The sequence below is a fragment of the Rhinatrema bivittatum genome, chromosome 14 (assembly GCF_901001135.1).
Source record: "Rhinatrema bivittatum chromosome 14, aRhiBiv1.1, whole genome shotgun sequence".
NCBI lineage: Eukaryota > Metazoa > Chordata > Amphibia > Gymnophiona > Rhinatrematidae > Rhinatrema > Rhinatrema bivittatum.
In genome coordinates this window covers 49,601,548-49,619,856 of record NC_042628.1, presented here as the reverse complement: position 1 = coordinate 49,619,856, position 18,309 = coordinate 49,601,548, and positions in this window count along the sequence as shown.

Sequence of the window (18,309 nt, the reverse complement as noted above, 5' to 3'; positions counted from 1 at the left end):
TCCTAAAACTTTTTAAGTCTGCTTTCGAAGACCCGGCTCGCCAGACTGTTGCTGGATCTGCTTTGCTCAATCTTCAGCAAGGTAACAAGCCGCTTACAGACTTTGCAATTAAATTTAAGACTCTAGCATCCAAACTACATTGGGACACTGGATACTTTTGTGCCATATACATGGAGGGTCTCAACTCTCGCTTAAAGGACGAATTAGTGGCTCGTGATTTGCCTGATACCCTTGAGTGCTTGATGGAACTGGCTGGGAGAATTGACCGCCGCATCCGCGACCGAACTCAGGAGGCTAAGACTCCACAAAAGCCTACAGTAGAGGCTAACCGTCCTAAACCTGTGCCCATTGCTTCCAGATTACCATCTGCACCTTTAGAGGAGGAAGAGGCAATGCAATTAGGCCAAAGCCATTTAACCTCCAAGGAGAGACGATTTTGCAAACGCATGAGGTTATGCATGTATTGTAGCAAATCGGGCCATGCAGTCCAAACCTGTCCCATCTGTCCGGGAAACTGATGGGCCTAGGATCTGCAGGAGGACTTCTCTTGGGCCTCACCTCTCCTACTCCTCCATTATCCTTACATGTATCTCTGCTCTGCGGAGGTCTTGAATTTCAGACTCTCAATCTCATTGACTCTGGTGCCGGAGGTAATTTTATTCTAAAGTGCCTAGTTGAACATCTACGGATTCCTACCAAACCAATAACTAAGCTTCTGCTATTGTCCTCTATCCATGGAGAAACACTTCCTGGAGAAGTTTCATTGACTACTCAGGCCATTTGCCTGCGCACTGGAGCTCTACATTCAGAATCCGTCTCATTTCTAGTACTGGAGAAAGCCATGCATCCGGTGGTATTGAGGCTGCCCTGGCTTCAAGACCATATGCCACAATTTAATTGGGCCACGTTGGAACTGTCCCGGTGGGGGCCAGACTGTCATGGCTGGTGTCTTGCGGAAGTTTTACCACTCATTTGGATGCCTACTACCCCAGCATTATCTGGCTTACCTCCACAATATGTCTCCTTCCAGGATGTTTTCTCAAACATAAATCTGAAGCCTAATTCAGAACCTCCAAAGGAAAGAGTTTACCCTCTTTCAGTAGCTGAGACTAAAGCTATGTCTACCTACATACAAGCAAATCTATAAAAGGGATTCATCAGACTCTCCAAATTTGCTGGTTTAGTGGTTTAGTGGTTTATTGAATTTTATATACCGACACATCGGACAAGCCTTCACATCGGTTTATACAATATAAAAACAATATCGAAAATACAATGGTCATAAATAGTAACAGCTAAAATTATATAGGGTAAAAGAGAAAATTTAGCTGTTAAAAGAAATAAAACCTAAAATTAATAAAATACACATTCATAAAATTAGCATAAAACACATTAAACTAAATAGAATAAAAGAAACAGAAGGTAACTCCTCGAGGTGGTTTACAAATACATCATTCTTATACTGGTGCAGGCTTCTTTTTCGTAGGGAAGAAGGATGGCACCTTATGCCCCTGCACTGACTACAGGGCTCTGAATGAGATTACCATCAAGGACAGGTATCCCCTGCCCTTAATTTCTGAACTGTTTGATAGGCTCCAAGGAGCCAAAATGTTCTCCAAATTAGACCTTAAGGGAGCTTACAACTTGGTGCGTATTCATGAAGGAGACGAATGGAAGACTGCTTTTAACATCCGCGATGGACACTTTGAATACCTCATCATGCCCTTCGGTTTGAGTAACGCATCTGCAGTCTTTCAAAATATGATGAACGACATCTTACAGGACCTACTTTATCAATGCGTAGTAGTATATCTCGATGATATATTGATCTTTTCTCAAGATCTGCAAACTCATCAGGAGGATGTTAAGAAAGTCCTAAGACGCCTGCGTGAATACCACCTATATGCAAAGCTTGAAAACTGTGAATTCCACAAAGAATCTGTACCCTTTCTGGAATACATTGTTTCTAAGAAGGATTTCCAAATGGACCCCAAGAAATTAGAAAGTATCCAGGACTGGCCTCAACCTACAGGCCTGAATGCACTGCATCACTTTTTGGGTTTCACCAATTACTACCGATCCTTTATTAAAAACTACTCATCATTGACAGTCCCTCTAGCTACTTTGACCAAGAAGGGACCCAACCCTGCCAATTGGTCTCCAGAAGCCATCTCAGCCTTTCTGACGCTCAAAGAGGTTTTTCAGAAGAAGCCGTGTCTCCGCCACCCTGACCCACATCGTCCTTTCAATGTTGAGGTCAACTCATCTGACGCTGGTGTGGAGGCGGTTCTAAGTCAGTATAGTGAATCCATTGTGCTCCATCCTTCTCCTTCTTTTCAAGGCGATTCTCGCCTGCTGAGAGAAATTATGGGATCGGAGACAAGGAGCTACTTGCAATAAGCTGGCTTTTGAAGAGTGGCATCCATGGCTAGAAGGCTCACAATACCAATTAGTAGTGTACACCGATTACAAGAATATAGAGTACCTTCAACATGCTCAACGACTCAATCACTGTCAAGCAAGATGGTCTCTGTTTTTCAACAGATTTGATTTTCTTCTGAAGTATCATCCGGGAGAGAAGAACACTCGGGCTGATGCCTTATCACGATCCTTCTCCCCTCAGGATGTGCCTAATGAACCCCAACATATCATTGATCCCGAAAGAGTGGTCCTTGCAGCCACCCACACAGTACCCACTGGGAAGACTGTGGTGGCCAGGAATTTAAGGAAGAAGCTGTTGAAGTGGGCGCATGATTCCCGTCTGGCAGGCCATCCGGGACAGAGTCGTACCCTAGCTATGTTACAAAGGTACTATTGGTGGCCAACCATGAAAAAGAACGTACAAGCTTATGTGGGTTCCTGTGCTGTCTGTGCTAAACAAAAACCACCACCCGGGCATCCTTGGGGCCTGTTACAGCCTCTACCATTGCCAGATGAACCATGGACACATATAGCAGCCGATTTCGTGGTAGACCTGCCATCATCCAACAGAAATAACACCATTTGGGTCACTGTTGACCGATTTTCCAAAATGGCACTGTTGGATACTATGGCAGATGACCACGCCCATGGAGAGGAGCCCCATGAGGCTCCATAGTACTGGGCTAAATGCAGACGCACAAACACAGTTCTTTTATTATACAGCTTGAAGTATACCACCAGAGATGGCAGTAGTGAGATAGTCTGGATGTAGCAGTCTCAGGACCCTCAGCAGAGAGGATCCTTCTCACCCCGTTGGTATAGGGGAGTTCCGGTGCAGGTTTCCCAGCAAGGCAGTACTGTGGATGAGATAGACTGAGAGTTAGATTACTCACTAGATGGTTGCTGGAGGTATGCGATTCCACCAGGTTGAAGACGTTGGTACTGGCACAGAGGCAGGGAGAGCAGCCCTCGAGGAGCGAGTACCTGATCCCTGTAAGGCACCTGAAATAGAGAAAAGGGCCCCCGAGGAGTGGGTACCCAAGTTAAAGAATACCCCGAAGGGCAGAGAGAGCTTCCGGCGGCAGTACAAAAGTGGCAGAATAGCTTAGACTGGAGGCTTTCCATCCAACACGATCCTTGCTAACTCGACGAGCTAGCAAACAAGGGCAGGCTAAATACCTCCAGGAAGGGGCGGAGACCAGTGGTGGTAGACCGGTCTCCTGTGCTGATCTTCTTTAAAAGAAGGGCTGGCTTTGCCGCGTGCGTATAAAGGATGTTGGGGGTGGGGCTTCCGCTGCTACGGCGTCCCGAGCGCAGGGGTAGGCCTTCCTACATTGCGGTAGCCCCCGGGGGTCTGGAGTGCATTAGACCAAAGCCGGAAGGGGTAAGTTTGGTCAGCCTCCTCGGCTGCCCAGCATAACAGTTACATTTTGTAGCATTACCAGGACTATTCTCTGCTAAAAAATTGGCAAAACTCTTTATTAAACACATTTTCCGCCTTCATGGGATGCCTAAACATATCTTATCCAACAGGGGAGTGCAATTTACTGCAAAGTTTTGGAGTGCATTATCTCAAAAGTTTGACATTGCCTTGGACTTAACCTCTGCCTACCATCCTCAGTTTAATGGTCAGACTGAGAGGATGAATAGAACGCTTTAATAATTTCTGCGATCCTATGTCAATTCTAGACAGAACGACTGGGCTGAGTTACTTCCTTGGGCAAAATTTGTCATAACCAGATTGTTCCGAATGGCTTTGGTAAGGGGGACATAATTGAGCTGAAATAATTGATGTGAGTGAGCCCCTATGCGGACCCCTAAATATTTCAGCGCTACGGATGCCCATTTGAAAGGAAGTATGCTTTTGAAGGATTGGACGGCATCATTAGGGAGTGTGAGGTTTAGGATCTCAGACTTATCGTAGTTTACCTTTAACCCAGACACAGCAGTAAAACACTGAAGCTTGTGGAGGACCCCAGGCAGAGAAGTAGAGGGTTCCGATAGCGTAAGCATGATGTCGTCGGCAAACAGAGAAATTTTAAAATGATGTTCACCCTTCCTTATGCCGACGACATTAGCCGCCCCCCGTACACGAGTGGCAAAGGGCTCCAAGAATAAAGCAAAGAGCAGTGGTGACAGCGGGCACCCCTGCCTGGTGCCACGTTCGATTGGAAAAGGTATCCCATAACTACCATTAGTTTTAACTCGAGCTTGCGGGTGATGGTATAATTTAGTAATCCAAGAAACAAATTGGGAACCAAAGGACATATGCGTTAAAACCTTAAATAAAAAGGGCCAATGAACTAAATCAAACGCTTTTTCAGCGTCTAGAGATAACAAAACCGCTGGGGCGCCAGTATGATGAACAAAGGCTACGATGTCAATGATACGTCGAACGTTATCAGCCGCCATTCTTCCCGGTACAAACCCCACCTGGTCAGAGTGAACCAAGAGAGGGAGAACCCCATTTAAGCAGGCGGCTAGAACTCGTGCTAAAATTTTTAGGTCTATATTTATAAGTGAAATAGGCCTATAGGACCCGCACTGTATGGGGTCACGTCCTGGTTTGGCTATTACACTTTATTTTTCTAATCAGGTTCATTGCAGACTTTCTTCTAAATCATTTCCACTCTTTTTCTTCACTTCACTTCCTACCCCTACACCCACCTCCAACATTGATCTTCATCTTTCAGTCTCTCTTCTGCCTTTCAATCCGCTTATAACTAGATTTCACTATTTCTTCTTCCCTTTCCCCCTCTCATTCTCCTTTTCATCTCTTAACTACTTAATCAGCTTTTCATCTCTCAGTCTCATCCCCTTCCCAACCCATATCTCATACTCTCCCCTTCCCAGCCCTCCTATTCCCCTTTCTTCAATCCTTTCCCCACCTATTTCTCCTTTTGTCTTTTACCTACTCCCTAGAACCCCCATTTCCACTCTCCCCAATCCTCAACTACTCTTCTCTGTCTCTCATCCCCTCAATTATTTTTGTCACTCATCCTCCTGCCTCCAAACCCTTTCTTCTTACTCTGTATCCACACACCTCCTTCACAGCCACATTTCTACCCTTTCTCATTCATTTCATAGACCCATCCCTTTCCACTACCTCTTACTCCTTCTCCAGGTCGTTTACATCACACCTTGACTCATCTCCAATGATTAACCTTTTTCTTCTACCTCACATCTGACATCCACAGTCCCATTTCATATCTCTTAGCCTATCTAATGCACCCCCACTCTTCCCCTGCCACCCAATTGCCAAGTCCCTATTCTAGCCATTCATCCACAAAATCCTGCTCTCCCCAATCCCAAAGTCTCTACTCTCCCCAACCATTTTCTGAGTCTTCACTCTGCCCAAACATCCCTGGGCATCAACTTTCTCCCCCCACATGATCTCTGTTCCCCCTTCTTTCAATATGGACATCCCTAATATGGATGTCGACCCATCTCCAACCTTCCCTTCCTTGCAAAAATCATTGGAAACGTTGTTAACACCCAACTCACAGACCACTTAGACAATCATAACATTTTATTCCCCTCCCAATTTGGTTTTTGTAAGTTTTTCAGTACAGAAACTCTCCTAATCTCCCTTACAGGCACACTCCTTAAAGGACTGGACCATGGCCACTCCTACATACTCGCCTTACTTGACATCTCCTTTGCATTTGATTCCATAAACTACAACATCCTAATTAACCGTCTCACAGAAACGGCATCTCAGGAACAGTCCTACATTGGTTTAAATACTATCTTGAGAACAGATACTACATAGTCAGAATTGGAAACACGGAATCCACACCCATCCAACTTACTCAAAGTGTCCCCCAAGGATCCTCCCTGTCATCCATGCTTTTCAACATATATCTCCTGCCCCTTTGCCAACTCCTCTCTGACCTTGGCCTCACTCACTTTATTTACGATGAAGATGTCCAAATCCTCATACCCTTCCAAGAATCCCTATCCAAGTCTCTCAAGACCTGGGCACACTGCCTTAACGTTATAAACCACCTCCTCACTAACCTCCAACTTGCTCTTAACACATCACAAACTGAGCTCCTCATCATCTCAGCACACAATAATTTGATGCCCCCACCCGACAGTAATGCCATTGCCCTCCCCCCGTGACCTCCTTCCCGCAAAATGTACGAGACCTGGGCTTCACAATTGGCAACCAACTTAACCTAAAAAAAAATCATCAACGCAACCATAAAAGAATGTTATTTCAAACTCCATGTCCTCAAGAAACTTAAACCACTCCTCCATGTCAATGATTTCCACACAGTCCTTTAGACCACAATCTTCTCTAAAATTGACTGTTGTAATTCACTGCTAATACTAGGCCTCCCCACCTCTACCATCAAACCACTCCAAGTGCTGCAAAATGCCGCTGCCAGAATTCTAACAGCCGCAAATCAGACCATATCATCCCTATCCTTAAGGAACTACACTGGCTTCCAATATTTATTGATTTTTATTTATTTATTTTCTTTTAATATACCAATGCTCAAGACAAAGTCTTATTGTACCAGTTTACAGTAGAACAAGGGGAAACCATTTAACACAGAGAAGGAAAGAAAGTTACAATAAACAGGGAGTGTAGAACATGGCCATTAAGAGAGGAAGAAATAAGTGGCAGTAAAACAATTGATTAGCAGAACACATTTGATTAACATAAGGTGCTTATTTAGTGGGTTATTTAAATAAGCAACTCTAGCATAACCGTTTCTTTGGGTAAGGAGCAGGGGAGACAACCGGAATAGGTGGGGGAGGGCAGAAATCCGGAACAGGGGCGGAGGCAGGAGGGGGTGGTTAAAGACCAGGGGAGGAAGGTAATAAGGTAGAGGAGTGAGAGACATTGCTAGTTCTTAATGGTTCCTTCAGCGGTATGCTTGAGAAAACAGCCAGGTTTTCAGTTTCTTTCTGAAGGAAAGATGGCATTGTTCCAGGCATAGATCCGGGGGTAGTGAATTCCAATAATGCAATCCAGCGGTGGACAGTGCCCGTTTTTGAATGGAGTTGTGAATAGAGGATTTGTTTGGGGGAGCCTGGAGAGATCCTTTGTATGCGGATCTAATCGGTCTTGAGGAAGAATGGAGTTCGAAAGGGATGGTGAGTTGTAGTGGGGATTGCTGATATATGGATTTGTGAATGATGGTCAGTGTCTTGAACAGTATTCTGTAGTGGATGGGTAGCCAGTGTAGGTTTTTTAGTATTGGTGTGATGTGGTCCTTACGATGAGAGTTTGTAAGGATCCTGGCTGCGGCGTTTTGGAGCATCTGTAGTGGTTTAGTGAATGAGGCGGGGAGGCCAAGTAGTAGTGCGTTGCAGTAGTCAATCTTTGAAAATAGTATGGCTTGAAGGACTGAACGGTAGTCATGAAAGTGTAGGCGAGGTCTTAGCTGTTTTAGTACATGTAACTTATAGAAGCATTCTTTTGTAGTGGTATTAATGAACATTTTGAAGTTCATTCTAGTGTCTAGAGTGGCACCAAGGTCTCTCACCTAGCTTACTAGTGGTATGATTGTGTGTTGGCTAGGGGGTTATTACCGCTGGGAGAGATGACAAGGATTTAAGAACCAGGTTGAGACTAGAGAGAAGGAGGTTGATGGCGTGAAGGCAGCTGTTCCAAAAGTTTAGGGTGTTGGAGATGGGATCCGTGATGGGGATTAGGATCTCCATGTCGTCAGCGTATATAAAGTGGGTGAGGTTGAGGCTTTTAAGTAGTTGGCATAAGGGGAGTAGATAGATATTAAACAGGGTAGGGGATAGTGATGAACTCTGGGGTACTCCTTGTTTAGAAGGGAAGGGGTGGGATTCTTTATCGTTGATTCTAACTTTGTAGTGTCTGTTGTTGAGAAAGGATTTAAACCAGATCAGTGCAGAGCCAGTGATGCCGATTTCCATCAGACGGTTGATGAGGATTGTATGGTTTACTGTGTCGAACGCAACAGAAATGTCGAGAAGAGCTAGTAGTAGGATTGGCCCTTGTCAAGTCCCATCAGGATGTTGTCTGTTAAAGAGAGAAGGAGAGATTCCGTGTTTAGACGTTTCCGGAAATCGAATTGAGATGGATAGAGAATATAATTGAAGTCAAGGTAATCAGTGAGTCGGTTGTTGACCAGTTTTTCCATTAGTTTGGTTATAAACGGTAAGTTGGCAATGGGGCGGAAATTTCCAGGGTTGGCTGGATCCAGGTTGGGTTTTTTTTTAGTAAGGGTTTTAGAGAAGCAGTTTTTAATGCGTCCGGGACAGATCCTTGAGTGAGGGAGCAATTAATGATATCGGCCAGTGGTTTGGCTATGGTGTTAGGAATGGTGAGTAGGAGTTTGGTAGGTATTTGGTCTGTTGATGTGATGAAGGCTTCATTTTCTTGATTACAGATTCGATTTCCAAGGATGATGTGAGTTCAAAAGATTCTAGTGACTTTGTGGCTGGCTGGGGAGGAGTTTTGGCTAGGTGGAGGCTGGGTGTTTGATATTATCAGAGGAGCGAGTACATTTTTGTTGTCAAAGAATAAAGCCAGCTCTGTGGATTTGTTTTGGGCTGCTTCTTCTGGGATGATTGGAGGAACAGGGGTGGTAAGAGCTGCAACATATGAGAATAGTGTTTTGGGGTCGTATAGGAAGCTATGTATTTTTTTGGCGTAGAAATCTCGCTTGGTGCGTAGAATGGAGATTCTATAAAAGTTCATAGCGGTTTTATAAGAAGCCTGGGTGGTAGGGGAGGGATCCTTACGCCAGCGTTGTTCTTTATGTTGTAGGTCTTGTTTGAGCTTTTTTAATTCTATTGAGAACCAGGTTTTTTTGTTAGTGCGGGCTGGATTGATAACTTTGGAAGACATGGTGTTGAGGAGCGCTAGGAGAGCGATCTCACTCCTGGGTGATGTGTGTCCTTGGGCCACGGCTCGACCCCAGAGGACTCTGAAGAAGTGCCGTGGGAGGCGTGGCATGCCCGAGCATGGGCAGGACGGAAGCAAGACTGGAGTGATGACCAGGAAACAGGCCCTCCTCCGGACCTGCCTGCTTTGGAAGACCCAACAACGCAATGTTGGTCTTGTGAACAGTCCTCCGACCGTTCCCAGCTCTTTCGGACCTGCCGCAGGGTACGGCACGAAGCGGCAGGCCGGATGGAGGCCAGGACAGCGATGACTGGAACATAGATTCAGACGAGACTCAGGAACATGGTACTGGAAGTGCAGACGTAGACTCAGGAATGTGGTACTGGAAGTGCAGACATAGACTCAGGAACGTGGTACTGGACGAAGAGACGTGGAGTCAGGAACAAGGTATGATGCATACAGGAGACTCAAGGGCGAGGTACGAGACTGGCAACATGAAACGCCCTACACAGCCCTCCCGTGGGGCTGGTCACGGACCACGACAGGGGTTGCCGCAGGATACCAGGCTTTCAGAAGTTTCAGGAACAAGGTAAGGCTTTCTCACGGACTTAGAAACGAGGTGCATGGCTTGCATCACGAAGCGCCCTACTCAGCCCCGCCCCGTGGGGCTGGTCACGGACCACGACATGGCTAGCCGCGAGGCACCAGGACATTTTGAAGATACAGGAACGAAGTGCTAGCTTTCAGGAGATTCAGGAACAAGGTAAGACTTTCTCACGGACTTAGAAAAGAGGTGCATGGCTTGCATCACGAAGCGCCCTACTCAGCCCCGCCCATGGGGCTGGTCACGGACCACGACATGGCTTTCCGCGAGGCACCAGGACATTTTGAAGATACAGGAACGAAGTGCTAGCTTTCAAGAGATTCAGGAACAAGGTAAATACTTCTCAGAGATTCAGAAACGAGGTACAAGGCTTGCATCACGAAGCGCCCTACTCAGCCCGCCCCGAGGGCTGGTCACGGACCACAACATTGCTGGCCGCGAGTTACCAGGACATTAACCAATGCAGGAACAAGGTGCTAGCTTACAGGAGATTCAAGAACAAGGTACTTAGCTTTCAGGCAAATACAGGAACAAGGTTTGCATCATCTGGGCTGGAAACATCAGGAGAGGAACAACAGGACTGGAACAACTGGACAAGGAGCTCCGACAGAGAACATGAAACACGGGACCTTGCAGAAGTGCTGGAACACGGACGACTTCCTGGAGCGAAGGATCTCAGGAGTGACCAACTCCTTGCGAAGGCAAAGACAGACTGAACGCTGAACCCTTTAGTAGAGCTGAGGTGGACAACGCCCAGGGAGGGGTCAGCAGGGGACCACACCTGGCTGGCACTTTAAGAGGAGCAGAGAGACGCGCGCCCGCGCCCTAGGGAGCTGGAGAGAAGAGCTGGAAGCTGGTGGCATCCTCAGCCACGTGGAAGGCCCAAGGAAGCCGCGGAGCAGCCCTGGACTGGAGCTGGGTGAAGGCAGGTTACTGGAGCAGCTCCCAGCTGCAAGGACAGAAGCAGGAAGAAGCAGAGAGAGGTAAGGCTGGCTGCAGGCACCGGCAGAGAGAACAGAGAGCTGCAAGACTGAAGCAGGAGAAGGTCTGACTGCAGGAATGGCTCCATGCCGTGAGGACAGCCCCAGGAGGAGAGGTAAGACTGCAGGCAGAGTAGAGAGCTGTAGCAGGCTGCAGGCACTGGCAGGGACGGCTTCCCAGCCAGGCAAGGACCCGGGCTGTAGCAGGCACCAGCAGAGACGGCCTGCTGACTGAAGGGCCCGGGATCGCAGCAGCACGTCGGGAGAAGGCAGGAACAGAGGAGCCGACCACATGGGAACAGCTGCGAGGACAGCCCCAGCTGATTCAGGGAGGAAGCAAGCAGCAGCGGCGTCAGCAGCCCGGCTGGCTGTGAGAAAGTAAGAGCCTGCCCACGCTCCTTGTGGGCAGGATCACAACACATGGGGCAAATTTTATTTGCTACTGAGCGCGTGATGTTTAGCCAAGAGTTCATAGCAGTGTCGGCATTGGTGAAGTCCAAGTTGGTTAGGTCCTTGGCAAGGCAGTTGCTGAGGGCGTCCATGGAACATGGTTTTCTAAATTGGATAGTAGATTTAGGGATGATGAGTCTGTTTTTTCTTTATTGATAATTCTGTAGCTATCAGCGAATGATCTGACCAAGGGATAGGGGTACAAGTAGGGGGGGAAGTGGGCGAGATGGATTCATTTATGAATATGAGGTCCAGCGTGTGGCCTGCTTTATGAGTGGGTTTATTTATAATTTTTTGAAGCCCATGGCCTGAAAGGAGGATAGGAGAGCTTCGCAATTGGAGGTGGGAGAAGGAGAGTCAACATGTATGTTGAAGTCTCCTAGAATGATAGCTGGGGAGTTTGTATTGATGTGTTTGGCTATAATTTCGATGAGAGGAGATGGATCGGATTCTAAGAGCCCGGGGGGGGGCGTAAATTAGACAGATTTGAAGCTGGGTGGATTTGAATAATCCAATTTCCAGTTTGGTCGTAGATTTTAAAGGCTTGCTGGGATAGTCTCAGATCTTTTTTTGCGGCCAACAGTATTCCTCCCCCTCTATTTTTAAGCCTAGGAATAGAGAAGAAGTCGTAGAGTTGTATTGGTAGTTGGTTGATTAGAGCTGTATCTGTGTTTTGTAACCAAGTTTTGGTAATAGCACAGATATCCGGATGGGTGTCCAAGAGGTAATAGTTGAGAAAGTGTGATTTTTTTGGAGAGGGATTGAGAGTTGAAAAGAGTTAAGGTGATTAATGATAGACCTTGGAATTGGGTCAGAGGAGAGATCATGATGGGAATCAGTGATCTCTTTGAGCGTTGAAGTTTGAGCGTGGGTAGTTTATCTCTGTTCAGGAATGAGTGGGAGATGATAGGAATGGGGTACGTTTGTGGCATAGAGATGATAGAAATGGGGTATGTTTGTGGCATGGTGACTTTTTGGAAAAATATGGATGATAGTTGGAATAGAGGAGTGCTGTATAGTTGCTAGAAGAGATGAGAGCTGGATGGTTGCTGGGAGAGATGAGTGCTGGGTGGTTGGTTGGTGGTTGGTAGTGGTAAGTGGTGGGACTGAAGATGATCTGACGTGGGGAGGGTTCCTGACTCAAAACTTGCTGGAGGGAGTGACGTTGTTTCTTATACTAACAACTCCAGCTATAACGTACCTTGGGTGAAATCTTATCCTCGTGGGTTACTGGAAGTGGTAACAGTTGAGATTGTAGGGAGATAGGTGCAGTTAGAGGCGAATTCCTGTATGATAAGTTGAGGGAAGTTGAGTTTGCGGCGATGGTGCAGCAGAGGGATGGTTGCGGCTTCTCTCAGGGCTGCACGAAGGGGCACACGAAGGTGCCTGCCCCTTTGATGCGCTCCTTCGGCGCGCAGCACCGGTGGAGCTTTCCGATTTAAAGCCCCTCTCAGGCCACGTGTGATTGGCTGGCTGGAGACCGCAGTGGTTGGCTGGTCTCTGGCGGCTGGGCGCACATAGGGCCTTGGGCGGAGGGACGGCTCCGGCAGAATCGCCTCGTGGTCGGCGTCAGATTTGCCGTGGGTAAAGGGAAATTTAAAGGGCCTTACCCCCGGCGGGTCTGTGGGTGCCGATTGCGCAGGCCTCCCCTTCCAGTGAGCGGCGGATGAAGCAGAGGATCGGCACCGGTGGAGCTTTCTGATTTAAAGCCCCTCTCAGGCCACATGTGATTGGCTGGCTGGAGACCGAAACCTCTACAAGAATCTCTCAATTATACATAAAACCCTACACAACTGCAATGTACACTGGCTAGACAATTCCCTCTGCCTCTACACCTCCAACCGCCCCACTAGAGCAGCATACAAAGGAACTCTACACACACCTTCTCCCAAGACCACCCACCTTAGCGCCACAAAAGAACAAGCTCTATCTATTGCAGGTCCTACGCTTTGGAACACTATGCCTCCCGACCTCCGTGTAGAGCTATGCACTCATAAATTCAAGAAAAAACTAAAGACCTGGCTCTTTAAACAGGCATTTCCGGAATAGCGCTCCATTCTCCTCCTCACCCTATACCAACACCCTTCAGCCACAAGATTCCCGCCCCATGGTCTCACCTCCTTCTAGAATCACCCCACCTGCTTCCCTCCTAATTTGAAATCCACCTCAATATTAAAACCTTTCTTAACTCCCCCCCCAAACAGAGTGCGTCGCCAGGCTTGCTGATACGGTCAATTTACTAAAAAAATATACATAAAGGGGCGGATTTTAAATACCCTGCGCGCGTAAATCCGCCCGGATTTACGTGCGCAGGGCCCTCGCACGTCGGGACGCGCAGAGCCCCGGGACGCGCGTAAGTCCTGGGGCTTGAATGGAGGGGTGTGTCGGGGGGCATGCTGCGAGTGACGCGGTGTTTAGGGGGCGGGCCGCGAGTGACGCGGCGTTTAGGGGGCGGTGCCGCGGGCGTGGTTTCGGCCCGGGGGCATTCCAGGGGCATGGCCGCGGCCTCCGGACCAGCCCCCGGGACCGGAACACGGAGCGGGGCAGCCAGCCGGCGTGTGCAAAGTTACGCCTGCTTCCAGCAGGCGTAACTTTGCCGACAAAGGTGGGGGGGGGGGGGTTAGATAGGGCCGGGAGGGAGGGTTAGGGAGGGGAAGGGAGGGGAAGGTAGGGGGGGGGCGAAGGAAAGTTCCCTCCGAGGCCGTTCCGAAATCGGAGCGGCCTCGGAGGGAACAGGCAGCGTGCGCTGGGCTCGGCGTGCGCAGATTGCACAAATGTGCACCCCCTTGCGCGCGCCGACCCCGGATTTTATAAGATACGCGCGTATCTTATAAAATCCAGCGTACTTTGTTCGCGGCCTGGTGGCGCGAACAAAAGTACACGATCGCGCAAGTTTTAAGATCTACCTCAAAGTTTTCATGAGTTTTGGGTAGTGGTGATCACAAAGAAAATAGCTGTTTTGGTTTTTCCTTTTTTTGGTGATTTACTACATTAGATGGAAGAACAGTAGCTCTTGTATTTATTCTGTTGTCAATGATTTGAGCTATGGTGGGATGGAATCATGAAGACATTGAGTTTTTCTGAAGCAGACCTTCAGGCATTATTAGTCCGACCATCAATATTTAATGATTAACAACCCAAAGCTAATGAGGACAAAATGGGATTTATTACAACAGCTTATGAGATGGTCAGTACGCACGATGCTCCGTGCAGATACCTTGTTGGAGAATTGCAGGATTTGGGAAAGAGAGAGAGACTCTGGGGAGGCCTTCACAGTATTGCAACTATTTATATGCCCTATAGGAGGGCCAGCTAATAGCTTGAGATGAAGTGGTGGTGGTTTAGGGTTTAGGGGCCAGTTTTTTCAAGCATAGTGAGATGTACGAACAGCCAGTACACCTCGGTGAAGATTTGACATCATTTGGAATGAGGAGAGTCTCACAAAGATGACATTTGGGTACTATGTTATCTCGCCCTAGCTTGTTATAGAGTCCATCTCTCTCTCAGTGCGAGATGCGAAATAGGAAGTATCGCGGGGCACGATACTATCTATGCGAAGCGCTATTTCACCGCGGGTTACAGCATTTTGATGAATCTAGGGTTACGTTTGATCTTACATTTCAGCAACAACCTAGCTGGTTAGATTGTGGCTGAAAATTTTCCTGGAATTTAGGTGGCAAAAACACAATCAGTTATATTGGAACTTGCACAGAAGGATAGTTGCCTAACCTTGCCAGCTAATGCTGAACATTTGCACTAACCAGTTTGTTTTCTCCACTCCTCCCAATCCAACCCAACCTTCAAAAAGACAGACCTTTATTAGTCACTTAACAGAGCTGCCTAGTGAAAAGACTTATCTATTTTGCAGAGGAACTGGATGTAACCAGCTCACTAAAGGGTGAATTTTCAAAGGGTTCGTGCACATAAAAATCGGGACTTATGCAGGTAGGCCGGGACCCTGCGCCCGCCGTGCCATTAGCCGCTTTTCTGTGCGGCCAGCCAACATGTGTAACTTGCTTCTGCTCTGAAGGAGCAGTAAAATAATAAAATAAAAAATGTAGGGAAGGATAGGTTAGAGGTTTAGGGGTGGGGAAGAGAGCGGAAGAGGGAGGTAGGGGTAGAGAAGTTCCCTCCCAGTCCGCTCCTTAATTGGAGCGGACTGGAAGGGAACTGGGGAAGGCCTGATTGCATCACCATGCATATTTTTCAAAAAATTGTCCCCCCTGCGTCCGCCGCCTGCACATGCGTGCGTGGATTTTACGGCCGTGTGCTGCTTGAATATCTACCCCAAAGCGTTTTGAAAACTGAACCTTTATCCCTTAATTATTATTCCCTTCTGGGGATTCATATCCAAGGATAGGTGGAGGGTACTTCTTGGCATCTCTTGGTAGGGGTGGAGTGTCTTCTTCCTGATTTTCTCCCTCATGCATGAGAAAAAAAGCTCAGCTTGAGAAGTTGAAAAGGCTTTCTTAAAAGATTTCCAATACAAACCTAAACATTATACTGAAAGGGGAAAGCAAGACCTGAGCAGTACATATAACTCCCCAACCATTAGGTGTTCTCCCTGGTTGCATGTATTCACATATTTACGGGTGGAGCTCCTGGGCTGGAGGGGGTCAAGCCTTGTAGAGAAGCAGTTGCATGATATGAGAGCACTCCAGGAAATCATTACAGAACAAGATATTAAAACAAAAATCAATGAAAAGTGCAATTAGTTTCTCACCGCATAGAAATTTTGATATGCGGTATCAACATTTTTTAAATAAATAAAAGCTAGAATCCAAAATAAAAGAACAAAATTACATAGAGTAATTGGCTTAGGTAAAAAAAAAAAAAAAATCAGAGGTGCATTGAGTCCAACCATCTTTTTGCTGGCTGACTCCCTGTACAGCATAATCCTGATGAAGGCGTAAAACACTGTGCATTCTCCATAGCCAATTATGTACCCTTCAATATCTTTTTACCTGAAATTATTCAATTTATTTTTTAATTGATTTATTATTATTATGGCCATTACTAGTTCCACTGGCAAAATGTTCCAGAAGTTTATCAATTTTAAAATAAAACAAATTGTCTTCTTATAAAGGTGTTATTGGTTTTGTTAAAAGATTATTTGCAAAGATCCTGATAGGGTAAATTGATTGTTTTTGTGTTATACAGTTAGAGCTCCCCTTACATATCTTTTTTCTAAAATAAATAACCTCAGCTTGAATGTTCTTTCAGCATTTGTTATTCCCTGTGTCTCCTTTGTTAGTTTAGTTTTGCATCTAAACATGCAGATAGAAAAGACAGCAGTAGGAAAGGAGCACCAAAGCTGCTCATTTGTGCCTTCTACTGTGCTATCACCGGTCTTCTTCATTCTGTCATTTGAATGGGACAAAAATTAGCTCATTCCTTGTGTCCCAGTTTTTGGATTCTGTAAATAAGGTAATCCTGCTAAAATGAAAGGTAGTGATAGTCCACCACTGAATTTCATTCATTATTAATATACTGAAAAAGATAGCACTATATTTTCTGCCAAAGTTGTTTCTCCTTGTGGTCCTCCTGATAAGGTCATAAGATTTTCCAGCACTAGCCATGTTATAGGGCTCAATTTTATCCTCGCCAGGTCATTGTCTTCCTTGAGCTGACCAATCAATGGCTTGAAGTAGTGGGACTGGATACAAGGTTCTCCAGATATGTAGATTTGTGTTCTTAGAATTATGATACAAAATATGTCTTGCTCACATTAAGGTATCTCTTTTTCTTTCAGGAAAATGGACATATGGCGAAAAGCCAACACAAGAGGGTGAACAGTGAGTCTAAATTACATTCTCAGAAATAATGAATGCCACTGAGTCTCACTGATAAAGGTGAACCGGTAAGATGTAGTGTACTTGGATTTTCAGAAGGTGTTTGACAAAGTTCCTCATGAGAGGCTTCTAGGAAAAGTAAAAAGTCATGGGATAGGTGCGATGTCCCTTCGTAGAATACAAACTGGCTAAAAGACAGGAAACAGAGAGTAGGATTAAATGGACACTTTTCTCAGTGGAAGGGAGTGGGCAGTGGAGTGCCTCAGGGATCTGTATTGGGACCCTTACTTTTCAATATATTTAAAAGTGATCTGGAAAGAAATATGACAAGTGAGGTAAACAAATTTGCAGAAGATACAAAATTGTTCAGAGTAGTTAAATGACAAGCAGATTGTGATAAATTGGCAGGAAGATCTTATGAGACTGGAATACTGGCATCCAAATGGCAGATGAAATTTAATGTGGATAAGTGCAAGGTGATGCATATATGGAAAAATAACCCATGCTATAGTTACAAAATATTAGGTTCCATATTAGGAGCTACCACCCAAGAAAGAGATCTAGGCGTCATAGTGAATAACACATTGAAATCATTGGTTCAGTGTGCTGCGGCAGTTAAAAAAGCAAACAGAATGTTGGGAATTATTAGAAAGGGAATGGTGAACAAAGCGGAAAATGTCATAATGCCTCTGAATCGCTCCATGGTGAGACCGCACCTTGAATACTGTGTACAATTCTGGTCGCCGCATCTCAAAAAAGATATAATTGTGATGGAGAAGGTACAGAGAAGGGCTACCAAATGATAAGGGGAATGGAACAGCTCCCCTATGAGGAAAGACTAAAGAGGTTAGGACTTTTCAGCTTGGAGAAGAGACGGCTGAGGGGGGGGATATGATAGAGATGTTTAAAATCATGAGAGGTCTAGAATGGGTAGATGTGAATCAGTTATTTACTCTTTCAGATAATAGAAAGACTAGAGGGCACGCATGAAATTAGCATGTGGCACATTTAAAACTAATCGGAGAAAGTTCTTTTTTCACTCATCGCACAATTAAACTCTGGAATTTGTTGCCAGAGGATGTGGTTAGTGCAGTTAGTATAGCTGTGTTTAAAAAAGGATTGGATAAGTTCTTGGAGGAGAAGTGCATTACCTGCTATTAATTAAGTTGACCTAGAAAATAGCCATTGCTATTACTAGCAACAGTAGCATGGAATAGACTTCGT